Source organism: Mixophyes fleayi, chromosome 2, assembly GCF_038048845.1.
Source record: "Mixophyes fleayi isolate aMixFle1 chromosome 2, aMixFle1.hap1, whole genome shotgun sequence".
Taxonomy (NCBI): Eukaryota; Metazoa; Chordata; class Amphibia; order Anura; family Limnodynastidae; genus Mixophyes; species Mixophyes fleayi.
In genome coordinates, this window is record NC_134403.1 from 99,939,045 (window position 1) to 99,962,235 (window position 23,191).

The following is a 23,191-nucleotide window of genomic DNA, read 5'->3' on the forward strand; positions in this document are numbered from 1 at the left end:
TTCCCATTTAATAAATACAACTATTTCCCTCCCTCAAAACAGCCCCAGCAATAGATTAATAGCATTTACATATAATAAATATACCTATTTCCCGCAACCGTCACAGCCATTAAATAATTCATATTTACATTTAATAAATAGACCTCATGCTCCTCAAACTCAGCCTCACTTTCAATTAATAGCCTCCAAACCACCCCATCTTAAATTAATAGTCCCCACTATAAAATTAAATTAACCCACCATCACCCCACACACAAAATAGCACCCATAAGTTAGCCACCACACACACACACACACACACACACACACACACACACACACACACATTACATTGCCACAAGCCTGCTGTGCCATCACACACACATTACTGTGCCCCTTTATCACCATGCTGTGCCTTCTTATGATCACACTGCACCATCCATGCTGCTTTTGTCTTCTCTTTCTTCTGCCCCCCCTTTATTACACTGTGCCATGCTTCTTTGCCCACCTTTACTCTCTGAATTGCTGCATTGGCCCCCCTTTACACTCTGACATGCCGCTTTGGCCTCATTCACACTCTGCCATGCTTTTTTGGCCCCCCTTCATACTCTGCCATGCTGCCTTTGCCCCCTTCACACTGTGCCATGCTGCCCTTGCTCTCCCTTCACTCTCTGCCGTGCTACCTTTGCTCCCCCTTCACACTCTGCCATGCTGCCTTTGCCCCTCTTCACACTCTGCCATGCTATCTTTACCTCCCCTTCACACTCTGCTATGCTGCCAATGCTGTCTTTGCTCCCCCCTTGCTTCCCTTCCTTCACTTACCTTTTCTATCGGCTTTTTTCTTCTCTTTTCTTCTCTTCTTCTGTCTTTTTTCCTCTTGCTATTCCTCTCTGTGCTGCTCTTCACTAAACTTCAGGCGTGATGACGTCATGCCCGACATTCAGTGTGGCTGAAGCAGAGAGGAGGGAGGAGGGGCACCGACACCGCAATCACATGAGTATGTTTTTTGTTTTTTTTTAATGTGTCCTCTCCCCCCCCACTAACAAGGGGAATGATCGGGGTCGGGGCCTACCGGGGGATAGCCCAGCTCCCCTGTTGGCCAGTCCGACCCTGGGTGTAATGCAGGGTAGGTATTCATAAACCTCCCCTGCAAGGAGACGTGGCTTTTACTGCTACCCTTACACAGGTCAAGGCCCTCCATATAGGTGCCAGATATGACTAGCAGGTAATTGGAAGTTAACGGGAATATTAGAGCATACTTGCCATCTTTTGAATGTTGCCCTACGGGAGATCCTGGAGGGGAGGTGGGCATGTGGTTACAGAGAGGGCTTGGCTGGGCATGGGAAATCACAGTTTTTTGGCTCCACCCCCAGTTACACAATGACACAAACGCATCATTTTATTACCCAACATGCTCCGATTCTCCAAAAATAGCATCATGAAGGCTACAAATCCTGCCCATTTCACTAGGAAGTGGGTAGATGCCAGAGAATGCTCTACTCTCCCCGGAGAGTCTCCCAGACATTCCTGGAGAGTTGACAAATATGTATTAGAGGTATATACAGGATTATAATATCTGGAATTCAGTAGGTTGCTGAAGTCGCCAGGAGCACAACGGATAGCTGGCAATGCTAAAAATACAGTGGATGGCAGACAGATTTCAGTAATATAGCAGAAGGCTAATAGGTACTGGTAATACAGAGGATGGCGGCAGAAACTAGTAATACAGCGGATGGCTGTAGATACCAGGAATATAGCAAAGTAAATGAAATACTCAGAAACACACTGGAATGGATGGAATAACTAGGAACACAATGGAGTGGATGGAATTGCCAGGAACACACTTGAACAGATGGAATAACTAGGACCACACTGGAAAAGAATTACCAGGATCACACAGGAACAGGAGCCAGGAGCCAAATTAACAGGGCAAGTGACTTCTTAAACTGCTCTCATCTTGCAGTCAGTGCAACTTTAAATACTAGGGGACATAGAGACCTATAGATAATGAAAACACAGGCAAGTCTTGAATGGGCATGCACACATGTGCGCATGACTGAAGACCCAAGATGACTACCGTCAGTTTTCTGCATCATCGGCAGCTCTGGGCTATGAGGAAGCCTGGGCGACTCCTGGAAGAAGCAAGAGGGCATTGCGACCAATGGATAGCTGCTGATACTAAGAATACTAAGTAGATGACAGACAGATAGCAGGAATACAGTGGAATATTGACAGATACTGGGAATACATAGGATGGTGGCCGATATCACAAATGCAGCGGATGGCGGTAGATACCAGGAATACAGCGGATGGCTGCAGATACCAGGAATAAAGTGGAGTAAATAGAATATCCAGAAATACACTGGAACATATGAAAGGAATACACTGGAGTAGATGGATTACCAGCTACAGACTGAAACAGATGGAATAACCAAATGGAAGCCAAAATAACAGGGCAAGTGACTTCATGAGCTGGTCCTTGCAGCCAGAGCAACTTTATGTAGTAGGGGGTAAATAGGGGACATGGAGGCCTATAGCCAATGAGAACACACGCAAGTCTTTATACAGAATGGGCATGCACGTGTGTGCACATTTCTGAATATCCAAGATGACGACCGCCATCTTTCTACAGCATCGGCGGCTTCGAGGAATGAGGGAGTCTGCGGAGCCTCCTGGAAGAAGCAGGAGGGCATAGTCACCACGGAATGTACATCTGAAGGTCCGACGCATGACATTTTGGTACTGATCCAGAAAGTATTAAGTACCATGCCAAATGCAAATTTTAAAAATTTGCCACAAATTTCTAAAAATAGGCAGAGCAATTTTGCCCTCATTTTGTTTTTTAAAGTGTTGTAAGTTATGCATCATAGATAATATTTTTTATTTATGTTACCTATTCATGACTCCAGTATTAATCAAGCAGTGTATGCTTCGTAGATCACTGTATCTAGTGAACATGGTAAAGATTTGACAGATATATAAACTCATATTTCTATGCAGCTGCACTGCCTACTTAAAATACTGTAATGTGCTATATTCGCTAGCACACTATAGTGAAACCTAACATTATAATATGCTATAGCATGTTTCAGTGTATTACAGAGGTGGAAAAGTTCAAGAAAAATGTGGGTCTGTATCCTATTGTTTCCTACAGGCTGGTATCAGGAAGGAGAGAGGTGTATTAAAGGCCCTCGTATTTCTCTGCTTAATGGTGAAATCACTCCTACACTTCTATGAAGATGGTGGATTTATCACTTGGAATATGTTAAACAATCCATGAGCTAAAATAACTTATCTAGAGCATGATGCAACAAAGGCATAAGTGGTCGAGAAGAATGACCAAGCTCATTTGTGTCACAACAGAAAGAATAAGAGTAAAAAATATATCCCATTCTCATTTACACTCATATAATTCATATAAAAATAGAAATAATTCCTTACTTCTATTTTTTTGGTCTGAAGGTCACCTGCAGGTATTGGCACTGCTAAACTAGGAGGTGCAGAGTCTAACACGCCTCTGGTCTTCACCAGAGACGCCCGCAAGGGAGTTTGGGGTTCGCTGCAGGAGACATGCAGGTCGCGGCCTCCGAGATAGCTACCAGCTAAGTGTGAGGTGAACAGACGTGGTCGTACAGGCAGTAGTCAAACCGTGCGGACAGGCGAGGTACAGGGAAGAAGCCAGAGGCGAGATCAGGGAGCCAGTGGTCAGAACCAGATAACAGAGTAAATGCCAAAGGGATATCCAAGGTAGAGTCAGGAGAGGCCAGGCCAAAACACAGGAAGTCAGGCAGGAGTCTGTAACTAATACAGGAACATTGGAGCATAGGGATACCTAGATACCCTAATGGTGCCAGAGACTCCCTAAAATAGAGGAAACTTGAACCTTATTGGTGTTCAGTGCATGGAAAGCGTCTTGTTCCCCAGGCAGCGGCCGCGCATGCGCCCCTCACCGCCGGGCCTAGCAGGTGAAAGTGGAAGGAACAACAGGAAGGCGTCCGTCCCTGAGTGCTGAGGACAAGCGGGGACAGGGCCTGACACACTAAATGATAGCACTTGCTCTTAGAGAAATGATAGGATGACAAATCATGATGAATATGGGTGGAGTCAGCAAAATACTTTACATTATCTGTAGGCAACAGGTAGAATTAAACTCCCTGGGTGGGAAAAATCTTAAAGGAAAATAGCAGAGGAAGAATGTGATAAGAAAGCCAGTGACACTAATTTCTGTTTCAATACCTGTATGTTTCAAAATACCCACCCCTCAGAATCAGCTCCCATGCAAGAACCCTGTTATCTGTTACAAAGATATCAGATAAGGAGGAATGGAGAGCAATATATTTCTAAACGGAGCTTGAGGGTTAAAGAATATAAGTATTTTAGTTCTGCCTTAACAAATGTGTCCTATGGGGTAGCCACAAAGACCAAAGTTCTTTTTATAATAAAATGGAAACTTCTCAAATGTTGATTGAAGAAGTCCAAAATGAAGTGAAAGTCTAAAAAAAAGTATTAGATATACTGAAATGAAAAGCCGTGAAAGTAATTCACTGAAACTCTAAAGCAGCTGTCAGAGATATTTTTAGATTAGATCTTACATTCAATCAAGAATGAATTACCACAAATAAATGCACAGATTTTTATTAACTCTGATGCTTCTTCTGAATTTTATATTTCAAGATTATGATTATCCAACATAATTTATCTACAGCTAATGAAATATCAAGTTAAATTTTAGAGTCATACATAAACATGTTTATAGGAATTCTAAATTTACATATTGGTTAAGATGCGAGTTTCAGGGGATTTTAATATATGTAACCTCTGTCACTGTGTGTGGTCCAGGGGTGCTTAGATGGGTTATGCACCTCCTCCCTGCGCTTTCTTCTCTGCCCTGGCGTGCTCTTGGGTATAGGCATGAAAGACCAGAGTGTGATGTCTCAATGCATATGCAGATTTACAGCAATGTCTGTTAAGTGTAGACACGTGTTGTTGTGTGGTGTAGCAGTGCAATAATTGTTGCAGTGGGCGCCAGTCCATCTCCATACTGCAAAATACTAATTCTTTATATGAACACTTTATTCAACAATCCAGCAGATTCGTAAATGGCTGCAATAATAAAATTAATGCATTCTTTGAATAAAGCATTTTAAATGCATTAATGTTTAAACATGTTTTTTCTTTTTTCAAATAAATAATATAATGTTTCTATACTTGGTGGTAAAAAAAAAATCATAATTAACACTGTAATTAAGGGACTAATAATAAATCGATTGGGAGCTGCAAACAGCCTACCATTGCTTCAGTAACTGTGGCCTAGCCTAGGCAATGGTTACTGAAACTGTGAAGTGGGATGGTCTTTACTTGTATGCAAACCGGTCCTGGCAAATCCTTGAAAGCCCAACACTTTGGTTAAAAAAAACATCCTTTATAGCTATTATGTAATTCAATCTAACAAAGTATCCTAAATATAATCTCTGTTAATAATGGTTTTCAATGAAAGTGTAAAACATGCAGGTGTGTAGAAGTGTTCTGTTTGGGCAAAATGACTTATTTGCATGACTAGAGCATTCATAGTTGTGATTAATTTTCATCTAGCAAAGAACAACCCTGATTCAAGCGCCTTCTCCAGCAACAAATGCACATCTATAAATGCATGCACTTCCTCATAGAAACAGGTGCATTTTCACAAATACAGGTGCAACTTACATATGCACTGCGGGACCCTTAATGTATGGGAACACAAATAATGAGATTTCATTCCAAAAAATGAAGACTCCTTTCCCACTTCCAATAAGTATACTAATATCTAAATACAATTATCTATATGCTATTTCCAGGGCCAGTTAGATGCTGGACAAATGCATCCTTTCACATCCATACAACTTACGGAGAAATGCAGTGTAAACAGAGTACAGAATTAAAACAGTTACTGAGAATTACACCCACTTTGGCTGTTCAGGACAGAATCCACTTACACCATCTGTATTTGTACCTGTGCCTTTATTGCAATGCTCTGTTTTGTTGGTTAGTTTATATGTGAACTTTATTTATGTACTTTCCTTACAACTGCTCTCCTATTGAGGCACAGAATGGATCATTTTCTCAAAATTTAGTGTCATCTGAAGGGGAAGCTAGGTTACTTGATGTCGTTCCTGAGTGAGGGCAAGGTGCGTGCTTACATGAAAAAAATAGATTTTGTTTTGTGCAGGCCAAGATTGTTGTAATTACGTCAAAGGAATTATTTTATAGGAAGGATAGGGAGGACTCCATGTAGAACAGGGGCTGCAAAGCATTTTTCTCATCGTAAGATGTATTTTAGTAAAAAAATTATTTCCATCATGCACATTTTTATTCAGACCATACTGATTTTCCACAAACAGTCTCAAATATCATGCTGTGGGCAGGCATCTATGAATGCACATGGCGCAAAATGAGATGCCCAGTAGGTCTGCATATTTTGTACTTTGATAAATGTTTTACCGTATACAAATAAAAATGTGAAAAGTAAATTTGCAGAATTATAGTTCAAATGTTATGATGAGGTATAGTCAATGAATACACCATATTCATAGACAACACAGACAATAATCGCAACAGTAGGAACATTTCTTGCCTATTCATCTAACCATAAAACACGATGTTTGACGTGTTCTTGAGAACACCCAGTGAAACCACAAATGTCAATGTTTAACCTTATGGAAAACAGGACACATTTCTCCAATATAAAGCAGTGGTTGGTTGCTATGGTGTATAGTTTATGTCTGCTTTACTATTCTATACCATTAAATAAGCTTTGCTGTTAGTGGTATGTGTGGATATTCCAGGTGAAATTCAAGCTTATTTTCTCTCCATTTGACCTGACTGGTGGGGGTAATGTCGTACCCTACACATCACATTATAGGCTCCTCTCTCCCCTGTACTTTTAGGGCAGTCATTTGGTATATTCCAACAGGTAGTTGTGCCCACAGTTGTATAATCCAGCCTCTACAGTCGAGTTGGTGTCTACTGGCTCCTATGCGTTCCTGGCAAACCTTGTTGTTTCATTGGTGAAAGGCCCATATGTGGACCTATACTATATCTCTCAACTCAGGCTCATTAGCTCCACTACCTCACCACGCCCAATTAGTCACCTGCAACACAAGTATGGGCCAACACAAAACTTTGTAAGCTTTTCCAGACATAGCTGCACAAATAATAATAATAATATTAATAATATAGTGTTATAAATATTATTATAGCATGTGTTTGCTTAGGATGTACTGTTTTATATGGTTAAATTTATGTTGTTTTCCTATCTACATTTTAGGCAGGCATCTACTGCCCAGTTCCTTGACGTGAGTCCTTACCTGTTCCTGTGGTCCCACCCATTTCCAGTGTACTATCTGGCATATACTTTACATCAAGTTTTAGGTACTTTGACTTTGTCCCCCTTTGTAGGTAAAGATGGGAAGTGGATGTTGGAATACTCATGGCAATGGTAGGTGATCCTTGAGTAAGTACCAAGCATTACCATATCCATTATAGATTAATCCAATTTAAATTTAAACACCATGTTTATTATATTCCCAAGCGATACATTCTGGTATTGAGGGACATTAGCATGTATTGGGCTTCCTGGTATTATTTCCTCACTCTGCCTGTTGGGCTTGGTTGACACTCTCATTATCTAAAGGTAATAAATTATTGGTGCACTAGTCACTTTTCTAGAAGAAAACAATTTTTTATATTTTGGAAACCCATTGCAATGCCAGTATTATATTATTTTAAACAACTGATTAATAAGGCTGTGTGTCTTCTGTTACTTGCCTACTACTCTAGCGGTTGCCTGTATAAATCCAATGTGGGATTTTTAGGTTGAATCTCTCCAGACCTCTGGGGCAGGGGAGGGCTGGCAAACTGTTGCCCGGTGACAAGCTTCCACTCAGAAGACAATTTTAAAGGAAAAAATAATGCAGGTGGCTCGGTGACACAGCCAGCCAAGGTGGTCCGTTATGGGACCAGCCCAGATGCCCCCCTACGCCTCAGCCCCTGCTCGGGGGGTTGCTTAGTACATAGTGACTCTTTTCATTATGCTGTGGTGGCTATTGTCATTACAGGCATGGGCTTAACTAGGTATTTGTGACCCCATAATAAAATTTTGTAAGAGCTTACATGTAAATGAAGAGACAATTTCTCCGACTTATTTAAACTCCTTCTTCTGATCTATTCATGGCAGCTGGTACAGTGACTAATAAGAAGCAGCCTACACTGTAAACCAATAGATGATGATGATGATGATGATGATACCTCATTTTGTTTATGTCTTCATCACTACAGGAAGATTCAATTAGTTAGAGGAGATGAGCAGTTGTCTTTTGCCCCACTGTTGCTGCATAGGGCTATGACAAGAGCTGCAGCCCCTCCAGCTGTGGCTCCCTTAGAAGAAGCACTGTCCAGTTACAACGATAGTTCTACCACTAGTTACAGATATATGTGTATAGGATAAGATGTGGAAAGTGCATGGAAGCATTGTCTACTACTTTTTATTTTTAATTTATGCCTGTCAGTAGCGTTTTCTGTCTCCTTTAAAAAAATACAGTAATACATGGTATAACTGGAAAAAATAATGATAAATAAAGAATGGGTATTGGGCATAGGGGCACGAGGTGATCAATTACAAATTTAGGACATATTCACAATTTCCAGGGAAAATGAACTTATTTAATTAACTTATCTTAATTAAAAAGCTCAGTTCCTGTTTGTAACTTTTTTTGCACATTGACACTGTCACATACTATAGGTAGGGATCTGTTCCTGACTCTGAAGCTGAGCAGGCACAGTACATGATCACTATGCTTATTGTATAGACTGTTGCTATTACTTATTGTTACAGCGTGTTTTCCTAGGACAAAACCCTATATTGAGACATATATCACAATAAGAAATATGTGACAGCAGAAAATAAAAACAAAAACATTTGATGAGATTCTTGTTTTTGTGTGAGTAAAAACATAAAACAAGTTAGAGCCGACTTACATTGTGAATATACTGCAAATGCACGGAAGGGAAAAACACACTGAAGATAGATTGCATTAATCTCTGGTAGATAAAAAAAACCAGCACTAGTTTGGACAAGATACTTATCAGTTGTAACACACGAGATAAATAATCTCTGGCAATGTGTTCTTGTATTGTTGTATCGCTACTAAAATCTGCTAAATGTTTTGTGCTAGGGAATCTAGTTTCTGTAGCTAGACAGAACAGATGGTGTTGAACATATTACCATGAAGTTAATGAATAGAGGTTTGTACGGCCCCTTTGCTGCTTCTATTTTCTTACAACTGTCCAAATTATTGGAAAAGTAAAATATTGTTAATCTGAAAAAACTTGTTATTTTTGAGCAAAATTTTTTTGTTTTAACCACTAAACTGTCATGCTTTAATTAAGTGTTACAATTAAGGATTTTCTAAGTGCGGATCACCGGCTATGTGCCACAACTTGACACTGCTGGCTCTGCCAAGATAGCTGTATGTTTGCAAATAGCAGAGGAAAGTTGATAATCGTTAAGAGGCTCAGTCCTGTCTTTCTCCTTTTTCTTACAACAAATATCTTTTCTGCATCTGTGCTTGGCATGCTGATGCCTTTACACTGTAAGCAAATAAGCTCGGTAGGGTATGGATTTAAGGGCTTTCTTTGATGCCATCTGGCATCTAGAAATTAAACAGGAATAGGTCACTTGGATAAACTGATTTGCTAGACAAAATGGTTAACAACTCATGAATATGACTTTTCTATGGGAAAAAGAGAAAAAGCCATAATGAATCCTGTCAGGGAGGGGCCATTTGTTGTGCTATTCTCATTTGTGTCAGCAATCAGCCCCGCCCACTTCTTTTCCACTTCAATTCCATCATTATGGGGAGAAACATGTGGTTTTGTGCTATGTTAGTGTCAGCAATCTGTGCCGACGTGCCTAACAGATTTCTAATGACTTTTCAATGATAATGTACTAGGCTTTGTGTCTTCTCTCTCGCTTCCCTCCTCCTTACCGTCTCATTGCTTTTTTTGAGTTGCTGCTGACTTTTGTCCCCTTTTCGCTTCATTGCTCCTATTTTCTTGGTTCCCTCGTTCTGCAAGGTCAGCTTCAGCCATTCTGCTTCACGTGTTTCCTTGCGAGGAACGAATAGAAGAGGGGAAAAAAAAAAAAGAGTATGAGGGAATCAAAGAAGGAAACCTTTCAGACTTAAAGGATAAGGATTAAATACATTTGCAAAAAAGTATCAAGGCTTCATAGTCTGTCACATGAGAAAAACTCATCATCTTTATCAGTGCAGTGATTGCTGTAGAGTATTAACCTTAAAGCAAATGCATTGATTTGATAAAATCCTTTTATATTGCTCCATGTCTACTTGGAATGTAGGTCTGAATTAATAAGATCATCTGCATCCTAAATTCCCTTGGCAAAGATTCTGTTTCACCATGTAAACTATTTGTGTTTGAGATTTAATCAAGGTTTTCTAAACCAGATGCGAGGGGCCTCCGCCTTTCATTACCCTTAGAATCAACCCAAACACTATTACACTGTGCAGGAAGAAATAAAATAGACATTAATATTATGCTTAGTAGAGTACATTTATTAATCAGATGCAAGCTGTATTGTGATTGGCTGGAAATCTCTATTTTATTTTGGGTGACCGTCACTATGGCTAAGGACAGATATCACCAGGGGATAATGTGTTTTCTGTAAATGCTATTATGCCCTCATCTACAAGCACGTTGCTTAGCATTGCAATATTTTCCTATATTTTCCACAGGCTAAACACAAGGTGATTCTAAGGAAGGTGCCTCTGCAGAATGCAGACGTGATTTCAGCATTAATGTCCAATCTGATGTGCTGAATAATGTTTTACTTCCTTAGGGACCAACAAGGCAGTAAGTCTCAGGTGCTGTAGGAATGCGAATAGAAAGGCATGCGGGTATCCAGCTGGTCAATCTGCAATGTCAGTTTAATTGTATTGCTAATGAAGTGAATAGCACCAATTAAGTAGAACTTAATTAGTGTATAGAAGCAGTTGTTGGGTAGTGTAGTTTTGGAAGAGCCAATTAGTTAGTGTCTACATCTCTCTCTCCCTCTCTCTCTCTTTGAATCTCTCTTTTTAGTGCATAGTTCCTTAATTTCCAAAGACAATCCCGGATTTGTTTTGGAAATTTGTGTCCCTGCAACTGTCTCTATTTTTAATAATGACCAACTGAACAATGCAATTTCTCTTATTATTTATGATGAATCCAATGCTCTTGTCTTTGTGGGTTAATGTTTATAGGCAAGGATTATTTAAATGTAGGAAAATAAAACCAAGTTCAGTAAACATAGCATGAAAGAAATTTGTGTGACCAAGGTTGGCCCAGTTAGTAACCTGCAAATGATTGTAAAATGTTGGTAACTGTGTAAGGGAATGATAAATTCTTTTCTACTTCTTCATGGTTGACGGATTCTTTCAACTATCTTTGAAGAAGTCTTTTCACAGACTAAAATTTACTATCAATCATAAACACTATCAGTTGCATCTTTTCTATTTCTATTGACTTACTATTTGCATGCTTGTTTTCTGTTCCATGTTTTACGGTAGCTCTATAATTTCCTACAGTGATACAGGGGCTAATAATGCTAATGATACATCAGTTCAAGGTAGCATGATAATGCACAAGACATACTCCTCTTGTTTGGCGTGTCATTAACTTGAACTTTGTAAAACTTTGGACTTCTGTCTATATAGTGTATTATCACTATACACCTCTTCTCTGGGTGCACTCATCAGCTCCTTCGGCCTCAAGTACCACCTTTATGCTGATGACACCCAACTCTACCTTTCTTCTCCTGATCTCTCTCCCTCCCTTCTCTCCAGGGTATCCGCATGCCTCTCTGCCATCTCCTCCTGAATGTCCTCTAGATTTCTTAAACTCAATTTTGCTAAAACTGAACTCATTGTCTTTCCTCCCTCTCGTACTTCCTTCCCCTCTGACCTCTCTATCACTGTTGACAACTCCTCTATCTCCCCTGTTCCCCAACTCCGCTGCCTAGGTGTCATCCTCGACTCCTCTCTCTCCTTTGCCCCTCACATTCACTCTCTCGCCAAATCCTGCCGTTTCCAGCTTCGCAACATTGCACGCATTCGGCCCTTCCTCTCCCAGGACGCCACCAAATCTCTCGTCCACTCTCTGATTATCTCCCGCTTGGACTACTGCAACCTTCTCCTTATCGGCCTCCCCCTCTCTCATCTCGCTCCTCTTAGATCTGTACTTAACGCCGCTGCTAGGCTTATTTTCCTCTCTCGCCGTTCCACCTCTGTCTCCCCACTCTACCAAGCCCTTCACTGGCTCCCCTTCCCCTACAGAATCCTTTTCAAGCTCCTCACTCTCACTTACAAGGCCCTCGCCAACTCCACTGCTCCCTACATCTCTAACCTTATCTCTATTCACACTCCCTCCCGCCCTCTGCGATCGTCCAACGATCGTCACCTCTCTTCCCCCCTGATTACCTCCTCTCACGCACGCATTCAAAACTTCTCCCGCGCCGCTCCCCTCCATTGGAACAAGCTCCCCCGCTCCATCAGAACTTCCCCTAATCTGTCCTCTTTCAAACGAACTTTAAAAACCCACCTTTTCCTAAAAGCCTTCCAGTCTCATGCCTAAACTCCCACTGGTCGGCTTCCTCTCTTTCTCATCCCTTCTTCCCTTCTCCCCCTTCCTCGACTCCGTCTTCGTCTCTCCCGTTTCATCCATGTGCCTGTCTGTCTTCCCCTCCCTTTAGATTGTACGCTTCTTTGAGCAGGGCTCTCCTACCTCCTGTTTCCCTCACTTTTAACTTCGCTCTCCAGCTACTCAGTTCACCTCCTCTCTTACCCTCTGCCCTCTGTCTCCTCTCGCTTCTCTCCGCTCCCCTCAGTGACTCTTTACCTGGCATCCGTGCCCACCCTCTTGGGCCATAGCTACCTGCCTGTACTCACTTTTCCCCTCCCTCTCTTTCTTGCTGTGACTGAGCCCCCAGAGTTATAGAGCTTACTGTTACTTGTACTGTGCTGTTTCACCTTGTACTGTGCCATTGTTTGTCCTTGTACGGCGCTAAGGATACTTTGTGGCGCCCTATAAATAAATAATAATAATAATAATAATAATAATAGGGTCTCAAAAGAGCAACTTAATATCCGGGTAATCAGGGTGTGTCTCAAATTTTAAAATATTATCAACCAGTGAAATTAGAGCAATTGGACTGCATTACAAATTAACCTCCTATGAAATGGAAAATATCTTTGTATATGTGATATACTGTTTTGTGTTTTTTTATTGAAAAAATCCATGTGAGAATCAGACATAGTTCAACTGCCACAAAGTGATAAATAGAATGTGATATATAAAAGTGGTAAAAACGCAAAGGTGATTGCTCATCAAACATGTAAGCTAATCTTAAAAGTAATTAAGTTGTTGCATTCATTCCTTTGGGCTGCATTGTTTGCATTGTAAAGAGTCAAAATGCCCCATGATGCAAAATATGCCAAAGCCCATCTTTAGGATCCTTTTGGCATATGTTGTATTACCATCAGGGCTGCCAAGAGGAATTTGGGGCTCCGGTAGAGAAACTATTTGGATCCCCCTCCACAGGTGAGAAGTAAGGTAGCTGTATTCCTCCAAAGAGACGTGGTCACGGGTTGGGGGCGTAGTCAACATGGGGCGTGACTGCACTTCTTTAGGCATGACATATTGAGGGAGATTCATTTGCTGGCGATGTGACAGGGTTAACCTGAAACAAATAATATGAAGGGTGGTACTGGGAAGAGCAATTGGTGTCAATCTGACACCCTGGCCCAAAGCTGGATTAATGCTCTGGGGGGCCTTGGGGGGGCCTCGGGAATGATGTAACATGTTTATCATTCTAGACAAATTTTATACAATGCACAGGCAATACTGTGTGCACTATTGTTAGGTGCACGCAACTCTGCCTTCACAAGCAGTACACGGTGAAGCGGGACATACCTCCCAGAGGAAACCCACGCAAGCATGGGGAGAATATACAAACTCCACACAGATAAGGCCACTGTTGGGAATCGATCCCAGGGCTGTGAGGCAGAAGTGCTAACCACTCAGCCACCGTGCTGCCACAGATTTGGTAGTCAGATCAAATCCTGACTAAGCGAGACAGTCACCCAAATTCGGCACTGTCCCAACAGATTCAGGAGAGTTGGCAGACTGTCCTGCTCTCTCCTACCTGTTCTTGTCACTTTCACCATTTGTTGCTGCTGGTGTCTTTAGATCAGTTGCTGCTTGTCTGGATACTGCAATGGTGGATGCCCTATTTGGAATAAAATGGGCACATGAGATCTAGAAAACACAAACCAGCCCTGGTGTTAAATCAGTAGCACCCACATTTTATTATTATGACTCCCTTCATCCCCAAAATTAAAATAATAATATTCACTTTTGCTATATAGGTCTATTTCCCTCCAACCAGCCCTGACATTAAAATTATAGCAATCACATTTAATAAATAGACCTATTTCCCTCCAACCAGCCCCAACATTAAATTAATAGTATAACCTATTAATATATAAACCTATTTCTCTCCCTCCAAACAGCCCCATCAATAAATTAAATAGCATTTACCTTTAACAAATATAACCATTTCCCAAAACCATCACCGGCATTAAATAATACATATTCAAATGTAATAAATAGCCCTTCTCCCCAAAATCAGCCCCATATTTAAATAATAGGCTCAAACCACCCAAACATTAAATTAAAGGTCCCGTCACCTCACCTTAATTTAATAGGCCTGCTATTAAATTAAATATCCTCACCAATAAATTAAATTGCCCCATCATCATCCCACAAATAAAATAGCACCCATTAAATAATTAGCCCCACCTGCACTCCACCATTAAATAGCCTACCTCCCACACTATGTTAAGACCCACCCTTCCCTCACATATTATATTAACATACTGCCCCCCCTCACACCCACTATATTAACATAACACACGTAGGGGGGAATTTAATTCGACCACGCTCAATGTGGTGTTAATTCTATTACCCTTATTACCGCAATTTTAACCCTGATTTCTACACACGGTTCCCTGATCTGCAAGCAAAAACCAGCATTAAAGATTACCATATTAATTGTAATAGTTATAGTAATATTATCGTAATATCGGTAATAGTGCGCATTATTACCGTAATATTATTATTATTATTATTATTATTAATTTTTATTTATAGGGCGCCACTAGGTATCCGTAGCGCCGTACAGGGACAAACAAGTACAATACAAGGTGAGACAGCACGATACAGTAAACAAAATGCACAGTAACTCCGAGATCTCAAAGCACAGCTAGAGGGGCGGGTGGAGGGGAGAGGGGAAGGTCCCGCATACGGCGGAGAGCAAGAGGGCACGCAGGGCAGGGAAACCCCCAGAGAGGAGAGGAGGGAGCAAGAGGGAACGGGGAGGAGGAGGGCAAGGTAGCTGGAGAGCAGAGTTAAAGTGGTGAAGACAGGAGGAGAGATGACCCTGCTCGAAGGAGCGTACAATCTAAGGGGTGGGGTAGACAGACAGAGAGACACGAGGGAGGGAGAGAAGGAGGATAAGGGAAGGGGAGTGAAGGGGAAGAGGCAGAAGATCTGGTAGGGAGTTAAGTGGGAGACTGGAAGGCTATAAGAAAAAGGTGGGTTTTTAGAGCCCGTTTGAAACTGGACAGATTAGGGCAGGTTCTGATAGAGGGAGGGAGCTTGTTCCAGTGGAGGGGGGCAGCGCGGGCGAAGTCTTGGATACGCGCATGGGAGGAGGTGATCAGGGGAGAAGAGAGGCGACGGTCATTGGCTGATCGGAGAGGGCGGGAAGGAGCATGAATAGAGAGGAGGGTGGAGATGTAGGGTGCAGTGGAGTTGGCGAGGGCCTTGTAAGTAAGAGTGAGAAGCTTGAAGAGGATTCTGAAGGGGAAGGGGAGCCAGTGAAGCGATAGGTAGAGGGGGGAGACAGACGCGGAGCGGCGAGAAAGGAAGATAAGCCTAGCGGCTGCGTTAAGAACAGATCGAAGGGGAGCGAGATGAGATTGGGGCAGGCCAGTAAGGAGGAGGTTGCAGTAGTCCAAGTCCAATATTGGTAATAGTGCACAGGCCGCGTTACTTTTGGCAGTAACACGGCCAATTGAACTCCCCCCATACACTATATTAACATGCTGCCCCCACTATATTAACATACTGCCCACACACTCACTATATTAACATAACACACACTATATTAACTTGCTGCACACACACACTATATTAACATAACATACACTATATTAACATACTACACACACACATAGTATACTAACATAATGCACACACTATATTAACACCCCGCCCCCTTCCCTTACCTTGTTCAATCCTCAGCACTTCTCACATGGGATGGCACCTGTCATGTGGTACAGTCCCATGTGACCCCGGGTCTCTCATTGCCAGGCATAGCACACATAGGGGAGGGGGGCATTAATATTATTAGGAGTTTATGGAAGGTAGCTGCCCCCCCTAATTCGCAGGTGCGTGCCCTGGGGTGCGCAAGACCCGCAGACAATTTTTTTTCTTATCATTTTAACTATGGAGCTCCAGAGGGCACCCGGGTCCGGGAAAATTTTACCCATCCCCCCTCTCTGCATTCCTGATCACCATACTGCTTCGACTGTAATATAAGTACATATCCCCCGAAAGCAAAAAAAAAATATTTTTTATTTAAACTAATGGACTTGAAAACACAAAATCAATAAAATAGTGTTAAATGTACATTTTGCCCAGTTGTGTCAACCAGAAACTCACTGACCCAATCACCTGCAGAGTTTTGGTTATGCACTTAAATACCATCTTATATCAAGGATACCTCTGATTTTTTGCAAAAATATCAGTGCTTACAACTTGTCCATTCTAAGTATATACTTGTTACCGCAGACATAATTTTGTTATAATCTAGCATAACACTCAATAAGGGACTTAAGGCTATTAAATATTTTATCTCACAAGGTATCCATATACCCATGGCCACGGACTTTTTTACCTTGTTATGTTGTAAAGGTCTTGAATTAATCTATATTAAAGTTACAAAATCCAGACAATAGGAGTTGCCTTGGGAAGTACTGTGGCATCATCTTTTTGAAGTCTTTTATTGGCTTTATTTTTACACGTTGTGTACTTTGGAAACGCCACTCCTGGTGATTTATTGATTATGCCTTTTTGATATGGAAAGGTTTGAAAAGTTCTTGAGAAATTTTGCTGATGACATCAATCATTTTGAAAAGAGTCATAGACCACCCTGAATTCCACCTCACCAAAATATATTTTCTGAAAATAATATTTTGAGGTCTGACGTTAATTTGCAGATGACACTTTCCTTTAAAAAGACACATAGGAATCTTCTTCATCCCAGATGTTTATTGAAGTGACTACCAGTGTGTCAGCATTTTAAGTATTTTAGTGAACCAGGCAAATGTGTCCAACCAATTGAGTTAATAACAACTTACCCAATGCACAACTTAAAGTAAAAAGATCAAACCTTTTATAAAGGAACATAGTAGTCATTTTCTGTGTCTTCTTTTAACTCATTATAAGCCACAAATCAATTGTCTGTTTTAAGTTTTGTCCGTTTATTGAATCTGACAAACCATTAGATCACTGTACTAAAGACAAACCAATATGCAGACTCAGAAAATGATCTCATTTGCGAAAAAGGTTAATACAGGCTTATTCTCTGACAAAATATCAAACTCAACCTTTCCAATTTTGTTCTAAGTGAGGTTGCTCCAAACATGTTTAAATTATGGGTCTTGCAATACTATCTTCCACGGAATTATATTCAATCATCCTTATTCAGGAAAAATAAAATTGAATCAAACAATGCATGACGTGTGTCAAACTCCTTAAGTGACACTGCAAGGACATTTAAGGTAAATAGAAAGCACAATGTTCTCTTCAAAGTATTTCTTAAATATATTTAAATGAATGCTGAGAACACATTTGATGAGAGGTCATCCTTGTGTTTTAGCATCTTTTTTTACATTCAATTTATCTATGTGTAACTATTGAATTGTGTCTGATTTTAGAATACTTTTGGGTGCTACACCCATACATTTTTGAAAAATGTACTGATATATATCTATGATATTTTCAATATTACTGAAATATTTAGATATTTAGATGTTAACAGCTATAATTTTGCAACAAATGTTGCTTTTACTCATTAGTTTAATATGCAGTTTTTTTTCCTGGTGTTTTATGACTGGTATGACATTTGATATTTTCAATTGCGCAAGGCAGTTATTTAAGTATTAATTGTACCTACTTGCTTTTTATCAATTAATATGTTTATATTATTTGTCCATTTTTTATATAAACTTTTTAATTGTTAGGCTTTTCAGTGTCTCTTCCCGATGGTCTCTTGAACACACGTTTGATTGGATTATGCGCCAGGGGCATGCGCTGTGGGATGGAAGTATACACAGTTGAAAATTATTTTCAATTATGTTTTGTCTTATAGCTTTCCTTATCGTGTTGATACCACGTTCTGATGAAGGTGAGTTGGAACATTGATTGGAACATTGATATGAACAAACAATAAATACTTGCAAAAGAAGACTGGTATGTGGCTGCATGCTTCATATTGGTGGATGTGTGTGTATTTCAGTCCCAACCTGTTTGTGAGCACTTGGCAAGTGCATGCTTAATTATAGAGGTGTGCGTGGATACTGTGCTTTTGTACTCAGGGTGGGCCTGTATAAGGGTGCGCAGAGAAGGCACCTGTGTTCTGCACGCTGATCTGCCACAGTTAGGGATGCAAGTCTGGGTGTACTCCCCACTGCCTCCTTTCTTTGTATGCCACTCTTTTTCCAGGGGGATGCGGCAACCAACAACTAGAATATAGCACTCACCAGTCTTATTGGCTACAAATGCTCAGTAGCTTGTAAAGGAGACCCCAGTAGCTAATTAGAAATCACTGTAAAGGCAGCAGAGTGCAATTAGCCTAATTGAGTGCTGAGTTCTATCTACTAGTTGTCAAGAACAACACTTATTGTTTCCCCCTAGATATGATGCCACACAGGACAGGAGGGTGGGGAGAATTATTGTTTCTGTCTGGCGATGTGCAGAACCACAGTGCTGCACAGTGCCAGATAGATGTGACAACAGAGCAGGAACAAGGTAAGAAATAAATGCAAGTGATGGCTCCATAGCTAATGTGTATAGCTCTAAGTGTATAGTTACAAGTGTAAAAAATGTAAACAGCATAATTCGGAGTTATAACGGAGTTAAACTGAAGGAAACAGAAGTAGAACATTCTGCCTATTGCCACAGCTACACAAGGACAACAGTCAGAATTCATTTAACGTTCAGGAGAAAAGTATGTGAAAAAGGGCACTCAAGGGCTCTCCAAAAACTAATTAAATAAAATATGAACTTTATTGGTATTCATTAAAAACATTGCAAAAATAACATATTAAACAATAAAGCCATTAATAAATGTCCACTTTATTAGCGAAATAATTAAAAACAAATTTGAATTGATGAGCCTGTAGGTAATATAATCCAGTTAAAAATAGCAGAAACCTGTTAAACTACGCCGCTGTTTGTTTATGTTAAAAGAGTAATATAATTCCTTCTTATTGGACTCTCCTATTACCAGTGATTGTATGTCCACTCCAAATCACAACCAGACTTAGCACTAAGAAGTGTATTCAAAATAACTATACTCTTCGAATAATATATAAATCAATGAGAAATATCATTGATCAATGGAATAGGGAGTGCTTGATAGTATACTTCCTAAGTCCAGCTGACAATAATTAGACCCCTGGGTTAATATATTGAATCTGCTCTAATTGTTGTTATATAGTTCATCTAGCAGTTACTAAGCCCCTGGTTTTGCTGATAGAAATTGCTGTTGTTGTAATTCTCATACAGTACAGCTTATACACAATTTCTAGCTAGTGGAGTAGCTTTAATAATAGATATTGCAGTCTAGTCCCCCTTATGCTTCAGTATTGGTAGCTCTTACTTTCACCAATCCCTGTACTTTCAGTGAGGGATCTGCATGCCTTTGAGCTAATCTCCCTGCTTGTGTGGACACTAACACCCTAGGTTAATAACATATGAATCTCACTCCCTAGATAAGAGGCATGATAGCCTAGATCGATGCTATTATCTGCTATTGCCGCATTAGTCTCTCATATGTATAAATTGTGATTATTTTTTAGGTGGACATGAAAATTTGCAAGGAGTCTTTAGCGTGCATAGGAAATCGCCAACGCGCATTTCGCAAATAGGCTTAATCGACGGCAACCCGAGGCAGCCTTACCGTTCGTTATTTAAAGCCCTTAGCCACGCCTCTGATGATGTCAGCCATAGAGACATTTTATAGCAACGGAAAACATGTGACTGTTGATCGACATCTAGTCTGGCCAATAAGGATAGCAGACGTTTCTATTAGGAAAGGTATTGGTCCACAGTATTCCATTATTGTGACTATGTAAACAACAACTCCAAATTCACTGTATTCATAGATCTCATAAACACTGGTATCTAGAGGTAAGATAATATAAGAAGAACAAAGTCAAACCATATTAACAATAGGTAATATATCCATACTGGCCAATACCACCAATATGAAAAGTATAAATAGTTTTGATATTCAGACATCCAATTATAGACCGATAAAACTGAGGAACACATAATACCAATTACAATCAGAGTTGTTTACATAGTCACAATAATGGAATACAGTGGACCAATACCTTTCCTGATAAAAACGTCTGCTATCCTTACTGGCCAGACTAGATGCGAGAAGCAGGCCAAGAGGTAAATTACCACCCATCCTTTAGCTTCATTGTCCCTCCAAGCTTCTCAAGAGAATAGCCTACATACATCTCCTCACTTGTCTCAAAATATCTCCAAACCGGACACCTCTGTTCTGCACAAGATCTGCGTCTCTCTTCCACTCTTATCACAACCTCCGATTCCAGGTTGCAGGACTTTTTCGGACTGCACCCACTTTGTATAATTCCCTCCTTCGTACAACAAGACTTTTCTCTAGTCTTCAAACCTTCAAGCATTCTCTGAAAACCCACCTCTTCAGACAAGCTTATGATATTCCTCACCCAGCATCTTAATCTCTCTAAGTTACCCTATTATCACCCTCTACACAGCTAACACAAGACAACAACCCCCTGACCAACATTGCCGGTGTGACTGATCACACAGCGCACTCAATACTTTTAACCTTTGCATTCTAGCTAGTCCAATGTGCAATATGATGTAGCATGTGCCCTTGTGTTTCAAACTCTGATTGTCCCATAGATTGTAAGCTTGTGAGCAGGGCCCTCTTACCTCTCTGTCTGTCTGTATTACTCAGTATTGTTTTATTAATGTTTGATCCCAATTGTAAAGCGCTATGGAATTTGCTGGCGCTATAAATAAATGTTGATGATGAATTCTAACATGGAAACAAAGGGTAGAGAAGCTCTAATCATGATATGCTTGGTAATCTAGTATGAAAAGGGTAAAGGTAAGTACCCAAACAAGTTCTGTTTTCTACACTAGCCACTAGACTTGCCTCTGCTTAAACATTTGTCACCAGACTGGCCTCTGCATCTACACTAGCCACCAGCTCTGGGACTGCTTTCTATACCCACAAACAAACTGGATTTTCTTTGTAGAATAGCCATGAAAGTGGGCTCTGATTTGAACACTAGCTAACTGGTATTGTCGATTTTGCATATTAGTAATGCAGTCTTTGTATACTGTGTTCAATAGCCTCAATTATTTAGTATATGAGCCATAGCATATGAGCATATTAGCCACTAGAGTGGACTACTATGTATTTTTGCCACCAGAATGGGCATTGCTTTGCATAAAAAAGTGAAAAAATGGAAAATTGAGCAGTATGAAGATACCAAGTTTTCTGGCCCAATTATACCCACTTTACACTGGCTCACCACCAAGGGGTGCCTTACTATGCCAGGGAAGCCTACCCAGTACCTTCTAGGGTTTGTATAGCCACTTTAGGCAAATGCAGTTAGAAAAGCACAACAGTACATTTATTGTAATAAAAACAACACTAGAATATTATATACAAACAGTTAATAAATTCCAGACAGGTTTACCACATCATCTGTCCCTTACCCCACTAGCTTATGGAGTTACAGTCACCTGGCTGTCCTGATTTGATGACCCATGGATCTGCCAATGTATTTTACTGGCAGAGAACGGCAATTCAAAAACCAGCCACCCTGCAGCTTCCAGCCATCAATTCCCAGAATTTACACCCCTACTCCCCTCAAGTGGTTCCTTATGTCCAGAGTCAAATTTCCACAGTGTTTTCCCCTCCCTGGAAAAACTCTAGGCTCTTTAACATTGGTGGGTGTAGGGTTGTAAACAAAATGTCTGGACTAGTCCTTTGGAGGACAATGGATACCAATTGGCCTTCCCCAACTTCAGATATAAGATATCACTCAGCCCCTCCTGATTTTAACCTAGTCCACTACTTTGTGGACTGCTTCCTGTAGAGAAAGGAGGTGGAGAATGAATGTGGCTACAGCCCCCTCACCTGTATCCTGGAGTCTCATCCTTACCCATAAACCAACTGGCTTCACTTTCAGAACATTAAATAACAGCTTCACTGCAGTATCAATAATATACAACAACCAATATACATATTTACAATGAGCTACAATGTCCCCTTATCCACATGTATTTAGACACTGCAGTTGTATTCTGGTGAGCTGGGGAACAAAACCAGGGCTATAAAAAGTAAAGATGCTCAGGCTCGGTTCCTGGAGAAAAGAACACACCCAAACTTAGTGGATCCGAGTACCGAGATGGTGACTTCTAATCAGTAGGGATCAGAAGATGTTTTGTGGCATACTAAAGCTTGCCACTGCACTAATGACAAAAACACAGATCTAAATCATAAATAAATAAAATGATCATAGTGACTGGTTCAATTGTTCTTTATTCGCAGTGAATGTAAATGTTTCTATTGCACATACTGTTATGTGGGTGAGCTCATTGGAAGGCCAATACAGTTTTCATTAATTATTTTGTCTTGTATTCAAATGGTTGGCCCCCTTCTTTTTACATAGTACATACAATATATTTAGTGGAAAGTAACCACACCATTACCTTATTACAGCTTCCAGTGCCAAGAGAAAAACTTTGATTATAGTGAGCTGTG